Genomic DNA, 11,326 nt, shown 5'->3' with positions numbered 1-11,326 from the left:
CCAGAGGCTCCTTACACATATTTTTGGGTTCTTTTTCTTTTTGCTTTTCTGGTTGGATATTTTTTGTTTCCTTATATTTCAGACCTTTGGTTTGATTCTTGGGGTACGTTGATCTACAGTTGAGTTTCAGTATATTCTTTATTTCAGACAGATTATGCTTAATTTCTGACTGGTCCTTTTCCTTTATTTTTTTTATTTTATTTTATTTTTTTTGCATTCTCATTAAGGTCCTTGAAGGTCTCACTAAGCTCCTCGGAGGTCTCATCAAATTTCTCAGCGGTTTTTAGAAGATTCTTGAGTAACCTTATAAATGTGGTTTTGGACTCTATGTTGTCCAGTAGTTTGCTCCCTCCATTTATTTCATTCATGACATGTTTCTTTGTCTCCACATTTTGGCTGCTTCTCTGTGCTGATAGAGTGGCTTTGTGTGGTAGGTGACCTATAGGAGCCAGTAGCTCAGCCTCCCCAATCACCTGAGGTGGACATTCTTGCTACACCCCTTTGTGGGCTGAGTGCAAAGTCTTGGTGTAGTTAAGCCTTGATTGCTGATGGTACACAGGGAGGAACTGACCTCCAGGCCAATTGGCTGTGAGAACCCCGTGTCTATAATGGAAGAACTGCTGCACTGGAGACACGCTTATGGTGCAGACTTATTTCAGTGGGGCTTTGGTGTTCACTGAATCTGCCTCCCGAATGCGTCACTTATGGATGTGAGGAGTTAAAATCTGATGTCTCACACTGACCACCTGTCTCACACTGGCTTCTGGATCTCCAATGGGGTGCCGGTCAGCTACTGTCTGAGGCCACTCAGCAGGAGCTACAGCAAGAACTACAGTTTTCTCCTCTTTGCTTGGGATTTGGAGGTTTTGGAGCTGTCTGAACTGGGTTACAAGCTAGGTTAAGCTGGGATAGGGAAGGCCATTCATATGCAAAAGCCACTGCTTGGAGCTTGGGTGGGTTTATAGGTTGTGCAGGGCGGGGTCTCAGGGCATCAGCAGGCTAGGGCGTGGTAAACAGCGATGGCTGCCAGTGAGTCTTCTCGTGTCTCAGACTGCATCCCAGACTGTGTCCCTGTGTCCCAGGTCCCAGCGCAGTAAACAATTATTCCTGCGTACAGCTATACAAGCAAGCCGCCCTCACTTTCCAACCTGATGGCAGACAGTCCAGCTACTCCCTGTAGGAGTTTAGGTCCCCTTGGCTCCCCAGACACTAGATTTCAGAGTGATTGGAAGCTTGTCTCCCTTCAGGTTGTAAAAAGCAACCCCTGCCACCGGCTCGAATTGCTTGTGCCTCATACCTCAGCTTTTCAGTGCTTGTGCACTGAATGCTCTTTTCTCTTTCCGTCTAGTTGTTGAACTTCCACTCAGCCAGCTTTCCTGCAGTTCTGGGTGATAGATGTTTTGTCTTTTAGTTGTAGTTTTGAAATTGTGCGAGGCAGCAATTTAGGTGTTTATGTACGCAGACATCTTGGATCCCCTTCCCAACTTCTAATTATAGTGGAGAGCGCCCGACCAGTCCCGGCACCTCTGCTGGTCCCTGCCAGCACTCACCAACAAGTGCCGCGTTAAAGACCCGTGAGTCTGTTTTGAATCTCTGGTCCTTCCAAACCCCAGAGAGAAGCGAGATGAGCTGGCGTGAATGGTGGTCCTGAGCCTGCAGAGGCCGCTCTGCCCCCCACACTGCCCCTGGGAGGTCCCCACATTGACTTCAGGTTCCTGCACTAAGTTCCCCGAAAAAAACTGGGAGAGGAGACTCAGCACAGAACCTCAGCCAAGTGCGGGAGGGCGCCGGCCTGCGATCAGGTGCCCCAGCAATATTCACCCCCCATTTGCCAAGTGCAGTCTGGGAGCAGAGCCCAGGCGGCTGGCTGACCTCCAGCGTGTGAAAGTGACCCCACTGCCCAGGTGAGGCATGGGGGAGGGGCACCCCTCTCTGCGCGGAGCTGCAGACTCGGCCGCCCCACCCCCCCCTTGGAGGAAACACTGTCCTGGGGTTGGGTATCCACTTGTCCAGGGAAAAGGCTATACATCAGTACTGGGGAGCAGGGGGCATCAGAGGTGAGGGATAGGAATTCGGGGAGATGGGGGAAGGTGGGAGCCACTGCCCTAGGAACAGGACAGGAAACATTATAAACAAATCCCACTTTTTACACCTAAAAATACAAGCTGTCAGTATTCATCAAGGATGAAGCCAATGAAATGTAGATGGTGCCAAATAATTAATGCTTTAATCACCTCATAAATTTGGATTTCATCAAAACCATGCTGCCCAGCAAGAACGGGGAGCAGTAAGGGGCCACACCTGTGGCATCTTTCCAGGCGCGTCAGCGTCACTGAAGAGCAATGAGAAGGCCAGGGGGCGCCCCCAGCACGCGGACTCCACGGCCCCGCATGGGAACTAAGCCCATGGATCGTCACTCCTCTGCCTTGGTGGTCCCACAGCGGTGCACACGCTGACTCGGTATTCCCGTCTGTCATTGGGATGAGTGTATTCGCTTCGGGAGGCTGCACGGTGCGCCCCAGTCCCACTGATCGAGGGCCCTTCGCAGGCCGCTCAGAGCCTGGTGGTGGGATATGGTCTAGGCCTGGACCAGAGCTGCCTGGTTTCCAGGCGTCCCAGCCTGCGCTCAAGGAAGGAGGCATGCGTGGCTTCCTCTTGCTGCGCGGTGAAATTTTATTTAAAAAAAAAGTTTTGTTTTTTTTTTATATAAATTTTTATTGGTTTCAGAGAGGAAGGGAGACATAGAAACATCAATAATGAGAGAGAGAAACATCCATCAGCTTCCTCCTGCACGCCCCCTACTGGGGATTGAGCCTGCATCTTGGGCATGTGCCCTGATTGGGATTCAAACCATGACCTTCCAGTTCATAGGTCAACGCTCAACCACTGAGGCACACTGGCTGGGCGAAATGAAAGTTTTTTAATGGCACGTGGCATTTTTCTGACCATTCTGGGAGCCTTTGGATTCCTGGCGCTGACCTGGCCCTCCAGCCTGGGGGAAGGACTCCAGCTGCCAGAGCAGCACTCCTGGGAGGGGAGAGAATGTGGGTTCAGCTGCTGGTGGGCAGCTGTATCTGGAGTTCGGAGACCCCTGAGCTGGATGAGCAGGTGAGGCGCCCGGGTGGAGATGGGAAAGAGTGAGGGTGTCCCTGGATGGGAGGGCAGTGCCCAAGGGAGGACCCAAGGCCAGGCCGCCCCCTGCTGCTCCTGCTGCTGCTTTCTGGCTGGTGTCTCCATGCAGTCCCTGCTCCCTCCCTCTCAGGGTGGCTCTTGGGGTACTGTGCGACCTTGAACCAGACAATAAGCTTCCTCAGGACAGGGTGTTCCTGGGCACGGCACACAGTAGGTTTTCTCAGTGACGTCATCCAAATGGCACTGCGGCTGGTCCTCACAGGTGGCGTCACCATGCGCCCTTTTCTGGGAGCCTTTGCGTGAAGCACTCTGCAGGAGTTGGGGCAGATCATCAGCTGTTCCCTGGCTGGGCCCAGTGCTTTTACTCTGTTTGGGCGCTGAGCTCTGCCCGCCCTCCAAGGCCCGCGGAAAACTCTCTCCTTTGACATGACAGCCGCCCAGACACTTTAAATAAAAAATACACTTGGGCCTGTTTACTCAGTGATTAGAGCATCGGCCCAAGGACCATAGGGTTGTGGGTTTGACTCACAGTCAAGGGCACAGACATTGGTTGCAGGTTCAATCCCCCCCACCCAATGGGGCCGCCTGTGGGAGGCAACCAATCTGTGTGTCTCGTGTTGATGTTTCCCTCTCTCTCTCTCTTTAAAAGTCAATTTAAAAAATGAAGCTGGATATTATTATTATTTTTTAAATATATTTTATTGATTCTTCACAGAGAGGAAGGGAGAGGGAGAGCCAGAAACATCAATGAGAGAGAAACATCTATCAGCTGCCTCCTGCACACCCCCTACTGGGGATGTGCTCGCAACCAAGGTACATGCCCTTGACCAGAATCGAACCTGGGACCCCTTCAGTCCACAGGCCAACACTCTATCCACTCAACCAAACCGCTCAGGGCTGGATATTATTTTTTTAAAAATACACCCGCTGGCCACTCCCTGCCGCCCCCAGAGACCGTGCTGGACTCTGCGCTTCAGGCGGGTAGCAGCACCACTGTGTGTTCCAAGCAGCGAAGCTTGCGGTGATTCAGTCCGCCATCACAGGACACCGACACAGTCGCACATTCTCATCTCCTGCGATTGGAGGCTCGAGCCTTCCTTGCTCCAGAGAGCAAAGTGTAATAGAATCGAGAAGGTGCACCCAGGACCCCTGGGAAGTGATGGTCTCGAAGCTCAGGGAACAGAGCAGCCCCCGAGGGAGACCAGCTGAGGACCTGGAAGATGAGCCCCACCCCAACCTGTCGCCTCTTAGGTTTTGTTTTTATCAGACTCCAACGTTGGAGGAAGTCCCCAGGCGGCTTCTGCGGGTTATTCAATTGTTTATTCTAAGACTGAAGCAACTCACCAGCCAGTTCGAGAGCCCTAATGTGGAAACAACCGACCGGAGCCTGGGGCAGCACAGATGGCACATTCCCTGCTCTTGGGTTGTGACATTGTGTACATTTTGGTAAAAACATGTTTTTATTAATTTCGGAGAGGCAGGGAGAGGGAGGGAGAGATAGAAAAGGTCAATGATGACAGAGAATCACCAGTTGCTGCCTCCTGCACGCCCCCTTTTGGGGATCCATCTCAGAACCCGTGACCTCCTGGTTCAAAGGCCACATCGGCCGGCGACATTGCATACTTTTGTTTTCAGTTCCATATCCCTCCACGATATACTCAGTGTTCTCACTCAGCCACGTAATCTGATGTTTCTACTGTAAGCCAAAGAGAGTTCACATTTTTTTTTTATAATCTTGAGACTTTTCCAGCTTGTTTCAGACTGAATTCCTTGGGACAGTCCTGAAGTTTCCCACGCTCAGGCACGGAGCCCTGTCAGAGCAGATTTCAGGCTGCCGTACAGGGTGCGGTCACCACAGCTCCTCCGGGCAGGGGCATGGCACCGCGCCAGGCCACCCACTCCTGACCAAGGTCCTGTGGGAAAGTCTCAAACAAGGACTGCTTCGTGAAGAGAACCTTTTGAACTGTTGGCAGGTCAGCCAGCACAAATCGCAGCCTCGTGTGAATAAGAAACGAGGTGACCCTGGCTTTTAGTGAGACACATCCCAGGTGTAGCAAGCAGACGAGTCCCAGAGCAGGGACAGCTCAGAGGTGTAGAAATGGCCGTTTCTAGAGCAGCGGCCTTCATCCGGGGCCTCCTGCACACCAGTGTGCCGCAAGGAGTTTTTTTTAAATAACGTATTTTTATTGATTTGAGAGAGGGAGAGAGAGGTAGAAACATCAATGATGAGAGGGAATCATTGATTGACTGCCTCCTGCACACCCCACACCGGCGATTGAGCCCACAACCTGGCATGTGCCCTTCAGTCCTCAAGTCAACGCTCTAGCCACTGAGCCAAACTGGCTGGGGCTGCAAGGAGTTTTGACACACAGCACCTGGCTCTCGAGTCGGCCACGGGCTCGCTTCCCCCGACTGTCAAGTTTAAAAAATGGCAACAGCCAGCATGACAACAGCCACCCAGGGGAATGAATCAAAACACACCTACTTTTGTCAGACTGGCGATCTATAGTTTGGTGTGCTACAGAACATTAGTAATTAGTTTATGTGCCACGAGATGAAAAAGGCTGAAAATGGCTGCTCTTGAGCCACAACCCGGCAAGGGTGTTACTGTGCTTTATGAGCTGCTGGTCCCGGAGCGCAGGCCCCGCTGTAAAGGTTAGGTTTGTCTTGATTTCATTTAATCTCGCTGGCTGAGTGTATTTACGGGTTTTCCTGAAAGGCATGATTTATGCTTTGAGACTCATGGAAAAGCTTGTGGATTTTAAAAATAATTTCTGAAAATGAAACTCTTTGAAAAAGGGTCAGTGACCCTACCAGACACTCAGGGATGCGGCCGGCCACAGACAGGAGTGCGGTGTTTTCTTCTTCCTTCAAAGTCCATTTGTGCTTCTGAAATCTATCAAAGTATTTTAAAAATATATGTTTTATTGATATTAGAGAGAGAGGAAGGAAGAGGGAAAGAGAAAGACACATAGATGTGAAGGGTTGCCGGTTCAGGGCACATACCCATGTGGGTTCTATCCCCAGTCCATTGAGTACTGGAGGCAACTGATCAATGTTTCTCTCTCTATGGATGCTTTACCTTCTCGCCCTCTCTCTCCTCTCTCTAAAACTCCTATCTAATAAAAAGGGAATATGTTGCCGAAACTGGTTTAGCTCAGTGGATAGAGCATCAGCCTATGGACTAAAAGGTCCCAGGTTCAATTGTGGACTGAACTTGGTTGCGGGCACATCCCCAGTAGGGGGTGTGCAAGAGGCAGCTGATCGATGTTTCTCTCATCAATGTTTCTAACTATCTCTCTCCATTCCTCTCTGGAGAGAGAGAGAGAGAGAGAGAGAGAGAGAGAGAGAGAGAGAGAGGGAGAATATGTTAATTTGCCCTCATGCCATTGCAAAGATGGCAGCACCCAGAGCCAATAAGGAGGGAGTATGCTAATTGACTGCCCTGCCCTCAAAGATGGTGGTGCCACAGTCACAAGATGGCAGCACCCAGTCCCCTCAGCCCCGCCAGGGCAGCAGGTGCATGGCATGCCCAGCCACTCCAGTTCCCTCAGCCCCCCAGTCACCCAGGGCTGCCTGAGGCTCAGGTAACCAGGGCCAGCCAAGGTTTACACTGCCGGCAGTGGCAGCAGCAGAGGTGTGATGGGGCATTGCCTTCCCCTGATTGTATTAGGTCACCTCTTGCCACTGAGGGCTCCTGGACTGTGAGAGGGGCAGGCCAGACAGAGAGACTGGGGGGCTCCAGAGGCAGGGGAGCTGAGGGGACTGGGGGACTCCGGAGGCAGGCACACAGAGTGGCAGGCCCAGCCATGCAATGCTAGGTGCATGAATTTTCATGCACCGGGCCTCTAGTCAATAATAAAAAACATTTAAGCCCTTGCTGGTTTGGCTCAGTGGACAGAGTGTCAGCCTGCGGACTGAAGGGCCCTGGTTCAATTCCGGTCAAGGGCACATGCCTCAGTTTCAGGCTCCAGCCCTGTCAGAGTGCTTCCAAGAGGCAATCAACCAATGCATCTGTCTCAAATCAATGTTTCTCTCTCTGTCTTTCCCCCTCTCTTAAAAATCAATGGGAAAATATCCTTGGCTAAGGATTTACAGAAAAAGAAGAAGAAGGAGGAGGACGGGGAGAAGGGGGGGGGAAGGGGAAGGAGGAGGAGGAGGAGGAGGAAGAGGAGGAGGGGAAGGGGAAGGAGGAGGAGGAGAGAAGAAGAAGAAGAAGAAGAAGAAGAAGAAGAAGAAGAAAAGAAGAAGAGAGAAAGAGAAAAGAAAAGAAAAGAAAAGAAAAGAGAGCCACATAGACACTTAAAAATTAAACAAAGACAAAACCGTCATTGGGATCCAGGTGATGACTGGAGGAGCAGGCCTGGGCTCCGCAGGCTGCCCTCGCTAGACCCCGGTGGTTAGTGTGGAGGTCCTAGGACTGCCCTCTCTCCTGCAAATTCTGGGGTTCCCAGACCTCATGCAGGTTCCACAGTGTACTGGAAAGCGCTCTGCTTACTAGATTCAGTTACATCACAGCGAAAGGAGGGAGCTTAGAGCCAGCCAAAGGCCTGGCGCTGGGCAAGGCTGGGGGTCTGTGAGGGGGAGAGCGGGCAGCCTGCTGGGCCCGGCTGGCTGTGCTGCTCTCACTGGCTCCCAGGCCCGGCCGGAAAGAAAGGCTCTCTTTGGGACATGGTGGAGAGACTTAGGACAAGAAACAAGGTATCATGGTGCTAAAAATGAGAACTGGAAATGGCACCCACTGGGTAACTTTCTTTTTTTTCTTCTTTTTCTTTTTAAAAAATATATTTTATTGATATTTTACAGAGAGAAAGAGAGAGGGATAGAGAGTTAGAAACATCGATGAGAGATAATCATCGATCAGCTGCCTCTTGCACACGCCCCACCAGGGACGCGCCTGCAACCAAGGTACATGCCCTTGACTGGAGTCGAACCCGGGACCTTTCAGTCCACAGGCCGATGCCCCATCCACTGAGCCAAACCGGTTTCGGCTGGGTAACTTTCTTGACTTCTTCGAGTGCCAATCTGTAACGTGAGCCTTTGGACAACATCCCTGGCTATCCGTCTTCACTCTGCTCAATCCATCTAGTCCATCTGTGTGTCAGTCTTTGCATCTCAAAAACACATAAAATATTTACGAGTGAGCACATTCCCTCCAGAAGAAGGCAATCTCAACCCACTGACCTCGTTAGTGTGACAGGGGAGCGGCGGGCACTCTGGGTGGCGGTTCACGTCCCACGTGCGTTCGTGGCTCTGCACCCACTTGTCCTGAGACCGCTCTGTGTGGAGGCGGTGACGTCACTGAGGATGGCAGCAGTACGACAGCGGGAAGAAGCCAGGACAGAATCCTTATTTTGAAGGAGACACTTGTCTGCCAGCTGTCTACTAGCTGTTTACTAGCTCCCAGATGGCTAGTAATTGCTTATTAGTTGCCTACCAGCTGTCTACTAGCTGTGAGCTGGCTGTCTGCACTTTGAAATGTGCTGTGTCCACTGAGTGAGCTCCGGGTTTACCTTGTTAGCCAGGCAAGAGCGTTTCTTCCCTGCTGTGAGGGGAGAGAGGGGGAAGGCTCAGCCCTGACGGGGCCCTGGGGCCAGGCTAGGCGGGAGGAGAGACAGGCTGACGGGCCACTTAGTGGGGGCCCAGAGCGTGCCACCCAAGCAGGAAGGACGCCCGGCCCCAGCAGCATTCACAGCCCAGCACGCCGAGGCGGGCCGCAGGCGCAGGGCTCCAGGACAAGGGCTCCCGGGAAGGCGAAGCCACAGCGTGTTCGAGAAACTCCTTCCCCGGCTCTCGGCCAAGTCCCGGTCACCCTGCGCCATGGGTGATGGGACAGAGAAGCAAGCTGCCCCCAACAACCCGAGAGGAGGTGACCCGCAGGCGCCCCCTTATCTGCAGAGGACGCTACTGTGACCGGACTGGCTTCATCCCATACCTGGGCTGTATCTTGAGAGAAAAGGTGCATTTGGCCACATCTTTGTTGTTGTTTTTTTGTTTGTTTGTTTTTTAAATATATTTTATTGATTTTTGTACAGAGAGGAAGGGAGAGAGATAGAGAGTTAGAAACATCAATGAGAGAGAGTCATTGATCAGCTGCCTCTTGCACACCCCCTACTGGGGATATGCCTGCAACCAAGGTACATGCCCTTGACCAGAACTGAACCCGGGGCCCTTCAGTCCCCAAGCCGCCGCTCTATCCATTGAGCCAAACCGGGTCCGGCACATCTTTGTTGTTTTTGTTAATCCTTCCCTGAGGATATTTTTTCCCATTGTTTCTCTGAGTGGAAGAGAGGGCATGAGGAAAAGGGAGAGGGGGAAGGGGAGGGAGAGGGAGAGGGAGAGGGGGAGGGGGAGTGAAAGAGGGGAGGGAGAGGGAGAGGGAGAGGGAGAGGGGGAGGGAGAGGGAGAGGGGGAGGGAGAGGGGGAGGGGGAGGGAGAGGGGGAGGGAGAGGGGGAAGGAGAGGGGGAGGGAGAGGGAGAGGGAGAGGGAGAGGGAGAAGGAGAGGAGGAGGGAGAGGGGGAGGGAGAGGGAGAGGGAGAGATCAATGTCTCACATCTATGTGTTGCCTCCTGCACTCAACAGGGGGTGGGGAGAGAACCTGCAACTCAGCCGTGTGCCCCTGATTGGGAACAAACCCTCAACCTTTGGTGCTCAGGGCAATGCTCTAACCACTGAGCATACAAATCTTGGAGGCAAAGCCTTACCCACATCGCTGTAAGTTAAACCCTGGCGGCAGTCGATCATGAAGCAGCGGTCCTTAGGAGGAAACGCGGGACTTGGTTACGCATCCCCTGGTTTGGGTCCCAGATGTCACACTGTTCACCTGCTTTCGCAGCTCGAGTCTCTGCATCTGTAGCACGCGGAGGAGAGCCCGGCTGGCATGGCTCAGCCGTTAAACGTCGACCTGTGAACCAGGAGGTCATTGTTTGATTCCGTCAGGGCACATACCCCAGGTATGGGGGCGCTGTGCAGGAGGGAGCCCATCAGTGATTCTGTCATCATGGTTGTTTGTCTCCCTCTTCCTCCCTGAAATCAATAACAAATGCAGAGGACAGCCCTGGTCGGGCGGCTCAGGTGGTTGGAGCATGGTCCCATGCACCAAAAGGTTGCAGGTTCAATTCCTGATCTCGGCACATGCCCAGGAGGCAGGTTTCATCCCGGTCAGGGTGGGTACGGGGGGCAAGCCACTGATGTTTCTCTCTCACATCAGTGTTTTCCTCTCTCCCTCCCTCTCTCGGAAAAAAAAATCAATAAGAGCGTGTCTTCAGGTGAGGCTTTAAAAAAAGTGGAGGGTAAATAATATTTACCTGACAGATCCACTGTGAGAAGGAAGTAACTGCGTGGTGCACAGCATTGGCGCAGGAAGGGGGCGCAGGAAGCACGCGCCCTCCAGCACGTGGCTGCTGTGGGCTTCGGCTGGAGGTGAGGAGGTCCCTCCAGAGCACCTGCGAGGTCGAGGCCTGGAGCTGTGTGGGAGGAGCTGCCCTTGGGGAAGGATCGGGGACATTTGCAGTTTGGCCTCCTGCTTCCCACACACTGACCGCCGGCCAAACTCACTTTCAGTTGTCTAACCTTTTAAAATGATTAAACCAGGATGATGGGGATGCAGAGACACATGCCAGCAGGATGTGAACAGCCTATTTTCAGTACCTGTTTCCTTTCATAGAGTTTATTGTCGAACTTTCCTTGTGCCCTATGAACTCAGCAAAATGCCCTTCAGATACAGATGTCCGGCGCCAACACACTCCAAAACAAGACAGCTGCAGCCCCAAGCGCCGGGCTCCAGGGCCAGAGGGACAGGAGGCGTGCTGCCTGCGCGGCGCAGGGAGTGGGAGGAGTGAATGACGTACCAACATCAAGCAGCTGGGCGGGCTCAGGTGCTGAGCACTGTTTCTCAGCCCGTGTCATCTTTCCAGGTGCCCGCGGGCGTTGTCTTTAACATGTAGATATCTTTAATATGCTTTCTGTACGTATCATTTGGATACTGAATTTCTAGAAAAGGAAATTTCATTGCATATTACTCATTTATTAAATGGGATAGAGGCCTGGTGCACGGGTGAGGGCAAAGTGGTTTGCCCTGAAGGGTGTCCCAGATCAGAGTGGGAGTTCCCTTGGGACATGGGACAGCCTGGGCAAGGGGCCTGTGGTGGTTTACAGGCCGGCCACACCCCCGGCAACCAAGTGGAGACCCTG

Source organism: Pipistrellus kuhlii, unplaced genomic scaffold, assembly GCF_014108245.1.
Source record: "Pipistrellus kuhlii isolate mPipKuh1 unplaced genomic scaffold, mPipKuh1.p scaffold_m20_p_116, whole genome shotgun sequence".
Classification (NCBI taxonomy): domain Eukaryota; kingdom Metazoa; phylum Chordata; class Mammalia; order Chiroptera; family Vespertilionidae; genus Pipistrellus; species Pipistrellus kuhlii.
This window is presented reverse-complemented; position numbering follows the sequence as displayed.